This window comes from Glycine max, chromosome 10 (assembly GCF_000004515.6).
Source record: "Glycine max cultivar Williams 82 chromosome 10, Glycine_max_v4.0, whole genome shotgun sequence".
NCBI lineage: Eukaryota > Viridiplantae > Streptophyta > Magnoliopsida > Fabales > Fabaceae > Glycine > Glycine max.
The window spans coordinates 31178491-31191367 of NC_038246.2; the positions used below are offsets into that span (position 1 = coordinate 31178491).

Consider the following 12877-nt stretch of genomic DNA (forward strand, 5'->3'; position numbering starts at 1 on the left):
ATGTAATCAAGTTGTTATTTTATAAAAGAATTAAATTATATAGTAAATAAACGTACTTAAATAAAATGAGAATATTTTTAATTTTAAAATATTTATTTATGTAATTTACTAACACTATTTTTGTCTATGTTACAATAAATAACATGAATTTCTATATATAGATAAAAAATGTTGTCACTAAATCAGAAACATTGTTTTAAAAGATAAATATAATATATAAAATAAAAAAACTTATATAAATATACCTATTCTAATTTATGTGAATAGTATTTTTTACATATATTAAGATTAAGTTATTTTTATTATTTATTAGAACAATATTTTTTTATTTATATTTAACTTTATGTAATCAAGTGGTTATTTTTAAAAGAATTAAATTATATTGCAAATAAATGTACTTAAATAAAATGAGATTATTTTCTATTTTTAAAATATTGATTTGTGTAATTTATTGACATTATTTTTATTTATATTACAATAAATAACATGAATTTCTTAATATAGATAAAAAAATGTTGTCACTAAATCAGAAATATTATTTTAAAAGATAAATATAATATATATAAAAAAAACTTATATAAATATACATATTCTTATTTATGTGAAAATAGAATTTAATCTTATATGTTATATTTTGAAAGATAATATATAAGATTATAAAAATATAATAAATACAAAAATTGAATTTGAACTATTTTTGCATAAAATTTATATTAATATCATATTTTGTATCAAATATTCAAATGATCACTTATATGTCGTCATAAAAGAGTGTGTTTCTCATTCTAAACATCATGGTTGTTCTCGTCCTTCCTCAAACATTTTTAAAGTTTTTATTTTTTTTAAGAAAATGTTAGTCAACTTTTTATTATAATCAATGTTTGAAATTTAACCATCAAAGGTGTGGGTAAGCAGGCCGTCTCGTCCGGCATAAGCCCACAATGGTAGCAAACGGACCACTCTGTCCCGCACTCTTACACAAACTTAATACATTAGTCCACACCCATCTCGCAGACCTAGTTTTTAAAGAAACACTTAAATTTGAAAATAAATATAGTTTTTTTTCTCTTAAAAAAAGTCAATTACATTCAATTATATATATATTTTAAAAAAATATTAATAAATCTCTAACAAATACTCAATTACAAAAATTTTAATACAACCAAATCAATTTTCAACATAAATCAAAAGAAATTTTGGATTAGGCTTTTAGGATTAATTTAGTTTGAGTTGGCCTTGGTTAGTAGTTGTGAGTTTGCAGGTCAACCCATGAATCCCGTCGTCCAAACCCACACAGCTTGCGGATTATGTTGGACGGACCCAAAATCTTGCATAGCCATGGATTTTATAAAAAAAAAAATGGTTTGTGGCTTGCGCAAACCACAGACCTTGCTATCTGATTCATGAACCCGAGTCTGTTTATCCACCCCTAATTAAAATCAGTAACTCAAATGGGAATTAAAAATAGGAGGACTAATTTGGTGAAATTATAGGTAAAATAGGGGGACATATTTTGCAATTAAGCCTTAAATCAAAGTAAATTTGGGATTTTAGTGAATACATATGTTACGCATTGCATCTTATTGGGTCTTGCTCAATACACATGTTGTACTAAAGTCAAATTGGGTCTTCATCAATGTACAAATTTTACTTATGTAATATTTAAACTTATTGAATAATTCTCGTGTTACACTTATATCTTATATTTTGAATTACCTAATTTTATAAATTTTCATTATCATATATTTTCAGTCTATAAAGGGTATTTATTATCATTTTTAAATATTTATTTTGTAAAAAGCACAAATTAAAAGACTAATGATAAGCATGCCTTATTTATCTTAATCAAATAATGTAAATATTAATTTCTTAATTGAAAAATATTGCTAATATACTAATTTCAATATTTTTCTAGTATAAAATATATTTAAGTATATTATATATTTATAATAAATACAATATTTTTTTACTTCACTTATATAGAATAAAGAAATTTTAGTCGCTAATTCGGTCGCTAATCTCAAAATAGAAATACGCATAACGATTGAATTCGTTTCGGTCTCTATAATCTTCATTAAGCGACCGAAACATCTTCGGTTGTTATCTTCAATTACATATCGGTCGCTACTTCGGTGGCTAAAGTAATTTTGTTTTTTAACATATTTAGCAACCGAAATAGCCACCGAAGTTTTCAGCGACCTTTCATTTCGATCACTAATTCAATCGCTGACCCAAGTTAAACATGATGACCAATTTCGGTTGCAAATTCAGTCGTGAATTGCAACGTTAAATGTGTAGTCGCTAATTCGGTCGCTAACAGAGACCGAAAATTTTCGGTTGCTAAATTGCATTTTTCTAGTAGTGGTTAACAATGACTCTAACACCTCACGAGTCTCACTCTTTAAGGATTCACTTCGGGTTCGTGCTATGAATTTTGGGATTTCATGGTTTCGGGTTCCAGGATGAAGGATAAGCTAAAGGACAAACAACTTGTCCGAGGTAATTACCAATGAGGGTTGAGGTAATTACCACAAATGGTTAAAAGTGTGCACCAAAATGTCGTTCAATCAAAGCGCGACACGTGGCGGTCCACGTTCACAAGTAATAGTCAACATCCAATTTCGGACTTGGGGATTGAAATAAGGGACTCCAAAAAATGGGGGACTCAATAAGTGAAATAAATTATAGGGGGACAAAATTCAAAATTTGAAACAAATAGGGGGACTAAATTTGCAGTTAAGTGAACATTAAAAGAGTACAAAACAGCAGAGTAAAAATTGTAGAAAGTGTGAGAAAAATCAAAGAAAGAAGAATTTAGATAGAGAGCTGAAACTATAGATCTGAAAATGTAATTTCACAATTTCAAAAAATTGATCTATACAAAACCTAAATGTATATAGTTACAATAACTTAGACAAATCTAAAGTAATTGCACCTAACAGTAGAAATTATAGAGAAGTCACAACTAAACACCCTAGGTTAAAGTTGTAAAATACTGACAGAGTAACAGCAGTAATGTGACATCACTCCAATACTCCCCCTCAAACTCAAGAGGGGCTGATCCGAGAATTGATAAAAACAAAAAAAACTGAGTTTTTGTTGAAGTTCTCTAAAATGGAGGTGTGACAGCTTTGGTTCAATTAGAATGTGAGTACATTTGTGTAGAGCAGAAACATAATAGAGATGAAAGCTTTGGTTGTTCACCTTCCTTACAAATAATAGGACAAGTCCCACATGCTTTGTTCTAACATGAAGAAAGGGATTACGAGCTGGTGACACAGTACTGAGATTGGCACATAGGATAGTGGGTGTAGTAAATTCAACCCCAAGTTCTGTGAAAAGAGACTGCAGCCATAATACTTTTTCTGTTGCGTGTCAAACAGAAATGCTTTACCTCCGTGCTCCATTGGGCCACCAAGGTTTGTTTCTTAGACCACCAAGAGACTAGGTTAGGACCAAGAAATACGCAGGACACATATGTGAAGATTCCAACATCTCAGGTTAAATGCCTAATCAACATCACAGTAGGCCTGGAGAACAAGGGGCAGAGCTGAATTTGCTGGTTGAAACAACAGACCATGATTAACTGTGCCTTTAAGTCAACCAATATATTATTATCATAATTATAACAACCAACTTGAAAGCTCAAGAAAAATTAGAGAAAGTGAAAGAAGAATTCTGAAAATGACATTTTATTATTTCATAAAATTGATCTCATCCATACAAAACCCAACTATGTAAGGTAGGTAAGTTGACTCAATTACAGCTAAGCAATAACTGTAGAGAAGCTATATTCAAACACTGTAGTTCACAGTTATAGAAGTTGTAATACTTACTCCAATAACCGTATTGCTTATTTTCAATTTCAAGTTGGATTTCTGTTTGTTATGGATGATGCCTTAACCTCTGTCCATATGCCCCTTCCTTCTTTTAATCTATTAAATCCACAAATCATCAACTTTCAACTCACAAATAAAACAAACATTAGCAAAAAAGACAAGTTTCTTTTCCTCACTGATAACCACAACAAGCTCTATCAATTGATGACACACCCCCAAACAGAGGCCATTGACATATAGAAAATGTTGTACATACCCAGATATAAAGAGACGTTTCCTGGATCGAGCTTGAGTTGGGCCCTGAGCCTGCCTCCTCCACAATGCAGTGTTGAGACCAAAATTTATTAGCAGCATGTACTCATAGACTGGTAAGATGGCAGGCACTATGAGAATTTACAAACAACATATGTGAGTAAATAGGGATTAGTCACTTTGGGTTTCATTTTGAAGAATGCTACAAACAGATGGACAACAAAAGAGAGCATAAGTTCAGTCATGGAGGGATAAAAATTTAAACAACATAAAAAAATGGTAGAGCATTGATTAATTGTTATACTCACCACTGAATAACCGCTTTGTGTCCGATCATCTAAAGTTTGTCGAAGATTCTTTGACCAAAGAAAGGAAGAAAGTGATTATTATACATATAAGACGTTCATTCACAATTATCAATATAAAAATTAAATTTCATGAGAAAAGAAAATAACCAAAACAAATGGCAGCATCAATATAAAAGTTTGCCGACAAAAATAAAAATACCACAACAGGACAACCAGCTCTCGGGATACTATCTGATTGCAGACCTCCAAAAGGATTTAAAACCTCATATTCAACAAGAATACATACATTTATTCCCCAAGCTTCATAAAATTCCCCAACCTGAGCAAAAATTTAAAAATAAATAAATAAATGATACCGAGAAAGAAAGAAAAATTTACTTCATGAAAGGTAGAAATAGAATGCTAGTGAACCAGCTAACAAACAAACCAAATTTTATTGACAATGCGTAACCATGCTCTCTTCCAACTAAATTTACAAGAGCACCAGTGACAAAGCTCTCAATGAATGATATAACTATTACTTACTCTGCAAAGCAATACTTGACGTGGAAATTTTGGCTTGAATTGCAACATTTCCCAGTTAAGTGTTCCTACCTTTAGACTACACACATGAAAATTGATTCCTCCATCAACTTTCTCACAATAATACCATCCCTAGAAATAGAGAATAAGGGAATTCAAGTATTTATGTGCAAGTTTATTGAACAATAGCCAATGTAAATGGTTAAGAATAAAGGGTTATGAATTATATACAATCTTAAATCTTGAATAGCATTCTTGTTGACTTTGGTCCATTAGTTGTGAGTTTGTATTTGAACAGAAAAAAACTTACCTGTATTGCAATTTATGCAGGGGAAAATAAATCCTTTATATCGAGAATAGAATAAAAGTGCAAAATAAAGAATGGTAACAGTTTGAAAGTAAACTTGTAAACTATAAAGTCCTAATAAATCTGTAGGTAAATGTTTTAAAAAGAAAACCGCAATTAATGTTTTAATATTTTTTATTACAAAAATGAAGAGAACGCACATAAACTAATAACATGAATTTCATACAAACTCACCTTCCATTTTTCATGTTGGGATTCAGGCCAGGCAAATTAGAATAGTCAAGTCTTTCAGTTAGTTGGACAGTTGAAAGCTTTCTGCACATCTGCAACCTCTGCCATAATTTGGAAAGGAAACAAGAGTGAGAATGAAAATTCTCGCTAAAGGTCTCATGGTTTATAATCACAACAACAAAAACCAAGAATGACTAATTTTGCAATTTAACTAGATGCGAAAAAGTAGATGGACCTACCCCTTTCCACCCCAATATGTGAGGAAGGTTTTTATATTCTAAACCATTATTTGGTACTTTGGGCTTTGGTCTACGTACCGGAACTGATAACGTTCGAGATTATGCTGGATTATACACTAAAGATTCTTATTTGACTCTCTCTTTAATCCTATGTCTCTTATCCTTAGGAGGTCTTCCTCCACTATCAGGTTTTTTCGGAAAACTTCATTTATTCTGGTGTGGATGGCAGGCAGGCTTATGTGGCCTTACTACTCCCCCTTGAAAACTTCTTTTCCGTATAACTCGATTCATTTTTTACATGTGCATTTATTCTGTCCATCAACAAGTTTCACAACTTAGATGACATACCGCAAAATAATAGATGTTTACATCATTAGGATTTCACCACGTCTACAAAATATCAAATCAAACAAATTAGAGCTATTTTTTTCTGAATTCGGAATGACAACTCCACAATGTGTTTAACTTGACATCTAACACTAGTATTAATAGATATGCATCCAAGTATACAATTCACATTCAACCTATTTCAATACTCATATGATAATCATATCTTAACTTCCTAATCATGATTCTTGCATATTGAATGAGTTAGCAAAGTTTCTAAATAGACACAATAATGTAGCTGCTCACATTTTATCGCAATAACAGGTAAAGCAAGCAAGATGTAGCTAGAATGAACTCAAGGTTAAACACAACTATTTATCATGAATAACTCATGCCAACTAATCCGATGTTGTTCTTCATGCACCAAAATCTCAGACAAGATGTTTATGATTCCTATAATGTCTCTAAACCATAGTGTTATCAATGGTGGACGGTGGAACAGAGTGGAAAGCCAAAATTCTGCCATATATCCACGCCATTGTGGCCCATGGTGCTGTCATAGCATAATTTCTCTCAATAAAGCCAAACATTATCCTTCCTACGAATTTCAAAGTCCAATGCATTAGCGCAAAGAGATTAGAAAAAAACAAAGCAAAGATTATGAATGATATTGATTACCGAAGTAAGTGATGAAATGAAAATGGGAAACGGAGGAGAAGGAGAGAAGTGACTAGCGAGCAAGAAGAAAAAAAATGACAACGTGTATTTATTGTAAATATATTATACATACGGATGTGTGTAGATTCATTCAAATTATGAAAACACACTAAAAGTTAATGTTTACCTCTCCAACATAGAGTTTTTTACCTGGTCTGAACATCACACAGACGCTTCAAGAACCTACAACCGACGAAGGTCACAGTGATAGCACTCTCAACTTCCTCACATAAAACTTCTATTTGATTAGCTCCTGATAAGAAACTTTTTGAAGGAAGATGTGCTCCATTCAAATCATTGACATCCATATAAGTAGAAGACTTTTTTTCGTTTGGGAATTTTTTTGCAGAAAGCAATTCCTTTTCCTTAGCATAAATTGACTGATAAAGATATTCAGCTCTTTTGATAATAAGCTCAGGAATTCCTTCTTTATCCTTTAATATGTTTATAATTTTAAGTTTAATTACCAATTTGTTTTATTTACGTGCATATTTTTTACATTTTAGTTTATACATCTTCAAATTACTTGTTTAATCTTTACACATTTTTTTAATCTATTTTAATCCTTTGAGACACTAAAATGAATTAAACAGTATATATGTAAGAACTTTAAGAAGTTAAAAAATTAAAAATATATGTATAAGAACAAAAACTAATAGTAGTAACTTTTAGGTATAAAAACTAAAATAAATATTTTCTGTAAGTACAAGACCTAAATGAATAATTAAATTTATTAGAAAAAAAGTATTTTTATCAGGGAAAAACCAGAGAAGATTCGGGATAAAAGAATATTCAGTTTCCTCCATTTTCTTAAAGTATTTTTATCACCATTTGTTTAAATTCACGTATTTCTTCTCTCTCCCTCCCTTTCTCTTCTCCCCTTCTATTTTACGCCCCTCCTCTGTTCTTCGCTCTTCTCCACTTTCCCATCCAGGTTATCTTTACGTGTTATCTGTATCAGAAGAGAGTTATACAACTACTCTTACTATTAGATATGATGAGTATTTAATATTTTTTTAGTTATTTTTTATTATGTTTTATTATTTATTTTATATTTTCTTCAAAGACAAAAAAGTAAGATTCAAATAATTAAAAGAATTGGTCTCCTTGAATTTTCTTTAAAAATATAAGAGATTTTATTTGAATTTTAAACCAAATGTACTCACAAATAAGTTTGAATGACTTTAAATAATTATTTTAAAAATTAACAAACTTATCTTTTCTTTTTCAAAACTTTTCAAAATTGAAAACTTATTATATATTTTCCCAAACCATTCTTATGTTCATAAAAGAAACTCAATCATTCATCTAAATTAAGGAGAGAGAGCAAGAATCAAATATTAAACAATGGGATCAAGAAAGCCGCGCGGTCCCAAGGATTTATTGAACATGAAGATAGTGAAAAAGTCCAGGAGCAAGCAACCTATACGAATTGTTAGACGAGGCATATATTGCGCTTCAGAAATTCGAAAACAGAAAAATCATAGAGGGAGTAACAAAAAAAGTAATGAGTCGCATAAATCAACTGAGAGCAGGGAGGAATTTGTGATTCCGGGAGATATTCCAGAGCTTGATTCGTTGGTGGTTTATGAGAAAGAACTACGTTCAGATTTTTTTAGTAATGTTGCCGCGGGCTGTTTGGAACCATCTCGTGAAAGGAAAAAGAAAAACAGTCACAAAAGTCGTAACAAAGACGAATCACATGATCTAGTTAAGAGTATAACTGATTTTGTGATTCCTGGAGATGTTCCTGCCATTGATTCATTGATGATCTTTGACAATAATTTTTTTTCAGATTTTTTTACCAATATACCTGTATTCTAGACCTTTATTCCAACTTTCTCAATGGATTTTATGTGGAAAAGAAAATATGTTGTTTGATTGACTTTTCTTTTGTCTATGCGGCAATGTTGTTGATACATAATGTATATGCACATAACATAATTGAATGAGGTAGGGCCATTGTCCAAATATGAGAGTGGTTGTCTAATCAGTATAAAAGTATAAAATTATTGGCTAAGGACATATATGTCATGAAAGGTTAATTGGTTAGATACCATCAGTGATATTATAATTTGATGAGGGACCAAATTATAATTATCAAATTTGGGGTAATGAAAGGCAGTTACCCATGTACAAGGTTATAATTGAATGTTCTTGAAATGTGCGTCTCTCCGTGTTTCTTTTCTAATTTTTTTTAATGTTTTGTTTTAATAAATCAATTCAAAATTACATTTAATTGAAAAATTATTTTTTAGATGGTTGATGGAAAAACTGGAAGTACACATTGTCGTCAACTAAAAAAATATCGAATACATAGTAATTGGGTTTTATGATTACCGATTTATCATGATTCACAACAAGAAGGCACCATGGTTTTCTATATGGCTGTTGAGCATTTTCTGATCCACAAAAGGAAGGCTCATAGTTTGTCCGACGCAGGAGACTAACTCAAGGTGATGAAGTATGTCTGACTATGTGTGAAGTGACAGGGGTGGTGTATTTCACAAATCATGAAGAGACATCAAGGTTTTCTATATGGCTTCTGAGCATTTTCTGATCCACGTACAAAAGGAAGGCTCAAAGGTTTATAATTACAAAACTTAATCTCAAATAGGATCAGATTAAGAATGGTGTTCCACTTCAAGTTTATAATGTGAATTATGCAACCATGATTGTGTAGTCACCCAGTGACATACGTTAGAGAGGAATGAAGCGGGCGGCAGGAAATTAAGCAAGTTGTACATCTTGCCAAGGTTGTTCTAGAGAGGGACGCTTGTCAACAGTATAAAATGTTTAAAGCAGAATGTATTTACCAAACTGAAAAGCTTGCCTCTAAATTCTACCGTCGATGGCCTTCATCAACCAAGAGAAATTCCCAAGGAACTCCGGCAAAGAAGAAGAATCAGCAAGAACCATTTTATATGTAGTTAAAAGCAAAAATCATTCTTGATTTTTGTTGTTGTGATTATAAACCATGGGACCTTTAGCGAGAATTTTCATTCTCACTCTTGTTTCCTTTCCAAATTATGGCAGAGGTTGCAGATGTGCAGAAAGCTTTCAACTGTCCAACTAACTGAAAGACTTGACTATTCTAATTTGCCTGGCCTGAATCCCAACATGAAAAATGGAAGGTGAGTTTGTATGAAATTCATGTTATTAGTTTATGTGCGTTCTCTTCATTTTTGTAATAAAAAATATTAAAACATTAATTGCGGTTTTCTTTTTAAAACATTTACCTACAGATTTATTAGGACTTTATAGTTTACAAGTTTACTTTCAAACTGTTACCATTCTTTATTTTGCACTTTTATTCTATTCTCGATATAAAGGATTTATTTTCCCCTGCATAAATTGCAATACAGGTAAGTTTTTTTCTGTTCAAATACAAACTCACAACTAATGGACCAAAGTCAACAAGAATGCTATTCAAGATTTAAGATTGTATATAATTCATAACCCTTTATTCTTAACCATTTACATTGGCTATTGTTCAATAAACTTGCACATAAATACTTGAATTCCCTTATTCTCTATTTCTAGGGATGGTATTATTGTGAGAAAGTTGATGGAGGAATCAATTTTCATGTGTGTAGTCTGAAGGAAGGAACACTTAACTGGGAAATGTTGCAATTCAAGCCAAAATTTCCACGTCAAGTATTGCTTTGCAGAGTAAGTAATAGTTATATCATTCATTGAGAGCTTTGTCACTGGTGCTCTTGTAAATTTAGTTAGAAGAGAGCATGGTTACGCATTGTCAATAAAATTTGGTTTGTTTGTTAGCTGGTTCACTAGCATTCTATTGCTTAGCTGTAATTGAGTCAACTTACCTACCTTACATAGTTGGGTTTTGTATGGATGAGATCAATTTTATGAAATAATAAAATGTCATTTTCAGAATTCTTCTTTCACTTTCTCTAATTTTTCTTGAGCTTTCAAGTTGGTTGTTATAATTATGATAATAATATATTGGTTGACTTAAAGGCACAGTTAATCATGGTCTGTTGTTTCAACCAGCAAATTCAGCTCTGCCCCTTGTTCTCCAGGCCTACTGTGATGTTGATTAGGCATTTAACCTGAGATGTTGGAATCTTCACATATGTGTCCTGCGTATTTCTTGGTCCTAACCTAGTCTCTTGGTGGTCTAAGAAACAAACCTTGGTGGCCCAATGGAGCACGGAGGTAAAGCATTTCTGTTTGACACGCAACAGAAAAAGTATTATGGCTGCAGTCTCTTTTCACAGAACTTGGGGTTGAATTTACTACACCCACTATCCTATGTGCCAATCTCAGTACTGTGTCACCAGCTCGTAATCCCTTTCTTCATGTTAGAACAAAGCATGTGGGACTTGTCCTATTATTTGTAAGGAAGGTGAACAACCAAAGCTTTCATCTCTATTATGTTTCTGCTCTACACAAATGTACTCACATTCTAATTGAACCAAAGCTGTCACACCTCCATTTTAGAGAACTTCAACAAAAACTCAGTTTTTTTTGTTTTTATCAATTCTCGGATCAGCCCCTCTTGAGTTTGAGGGGGAGTATTGGAGTGATGTCACATTACTACTGTTACTCTGTCAGTATTTTACAACTTTAACCTAGGGTGTTTAGTTGTGACTTCTCTATAATTTCTACTGTTAGGTGTAATTACTTTAGATTTGTCTAAGTTATTGCTGAGTTGTAACTGAGCTTAACTATGTAACTGAGCTTAACTATTGCCCAAAGTGACTAATTCCTATTTACTCACATATGTTGTTTGTAAATTCTCATAGTGCCTGCCATCTTACCAGTCTATGAGTACATGCTGCTAATAAATTTTGGTCTCAACACTGCATTGTGGAGGAGGCAGGCTCAGGGCCCAACTCAAGCTCGATCCAGGAAACGTCTCTTTATGTCTGGGTATGTACAACATTTTCTATATTTCAATGGCCTCTGTTTAGGGGTGTGTCATCAATTGATAGAGCTTGTTGTGGTTATCAGTGAGGAAAAGAAACTTGTCTTTTTTGCTAATGTTTGTTTTATTTGTGAGTTGAAAGTTGATGATTTGTGGATTTAATAGATTAAAAGAAGGAAGGGGCATATGGACAGAGGTTAAGGCATCATCCATAACAGACAGAGATCCAACTTGAAATTGAAAATAAGCAATATTGTTATTGGAGTAAGTATTACAACCTCTATAACTGTGAACTACAGTGTTTGAATATAGCTTCTTTAGGTGTAGCTTGAATGTTTCTGACAGTTCTAAAGCAAGAATGTTGATATTTGAATGTGACTACTTGCCAATAAGTCGCTTGAATGGACTTGCTGACCTGTAAGTAATACTGACAACCCCTTTTTTTTCCTTACAGATTGCAATGACTCTCTTATTATCATTTTTTTAACCTTCAGATTCTTCTTAGAGATTATAGCAAAGGTTTTGATAGCCTCTAGAATTTCTTTCTTAATACTGAATTGCAGCCCTACCTCAAACTTTGCATCTTCATCATTTTCAAGCACCTTAAATTGAGGAAATTTGACTTTTGGATTAGCTTCAACATCACTTCAATATGGAGTAGCTAACTCATCAGAATGTCCATCTTCATCACCAAAATCAAAATTTGTTGCAGCTGAAGTATTATGACCATACAAGTCTGCTTCATTAGTCTGATATGTGGGTCAACCTGTCTGTGTAAATGTCTCAGGGTCATGGTATTCTGTCCAATCCCAATTTTCTTCAAAGTCACTATCTGAAACTTCACTATACTCACTACTATCATCATCATCATCTTCCTCAGCTTCAACATCATCACCTTGAACACTAGCCTCCCCTTCAGCCTCAGCCTCCATCTCACCTTGAACACCAACCTCCCCTTCAGCCTACACCTGAACCTCCACCAAAGTCTATTCATGAACATGAACTTCAGCCTCCATCTGAGCTTGAACATTAGTCTCCCCTACAGGCTCCACCTGAACCTCCACCAAACCTTGTTCACCAACTTGAACCTCAACCTCCACCTGAACCTCAACCAAAGCCTGTTGATCAACTTGCCCCTCAGCCATAATCTCACCCTCCACCACTGCTTTAACTTCACCCTCCGCCACAGCTTTAACCTGAGCCTCCACTCCATCAATTACAACAACGTCGTCATCCTCAAC

At 32.6% G+C, this 12877-nt stretch overlaps 1 non-coding gene across 14 annotated transcripts in view; it reads right to left on the reverse strand.

Annotated features, from left to right (window-relative positions):
- LOC102661030 (uncharacterized) overlaps positions 1-7166 on the reverse strand; it is a 64693-nt gene extending 57527 nt beyond the window's left edge. The window contains exons 1-9 of one of the 14 annotated variants that reach the window (XR_005886991.1): positions 6893-7162; positions 6332-6623; positions 5463-5560; positions 4925-5000; positions 4599-4718; positions 4400-4447; positions 4096-4222; positions 3837-3935; positions 2827-3559 (exon numbers count right to left, since the gene is read on the reverse strand). This is a non-coding gene — a transcript (uncharacterized protein). Of the gene's footprint in view, positions 1-2798; positions 3560-3836; positions 3936-4095; positions 4223-4399; positions 4719-4924; positions 5054-5462; positions 6624-6869 lie in introns of those variants that run through there. The other 13 variants (XR_005886981.1, XR_005886985.1, XR_005886986.1 and 10 more) reach the window with 13 other exon arrangements.
- Between the last annotated feature and the right edge of the window lie 5711 nt (positions 7167-12877).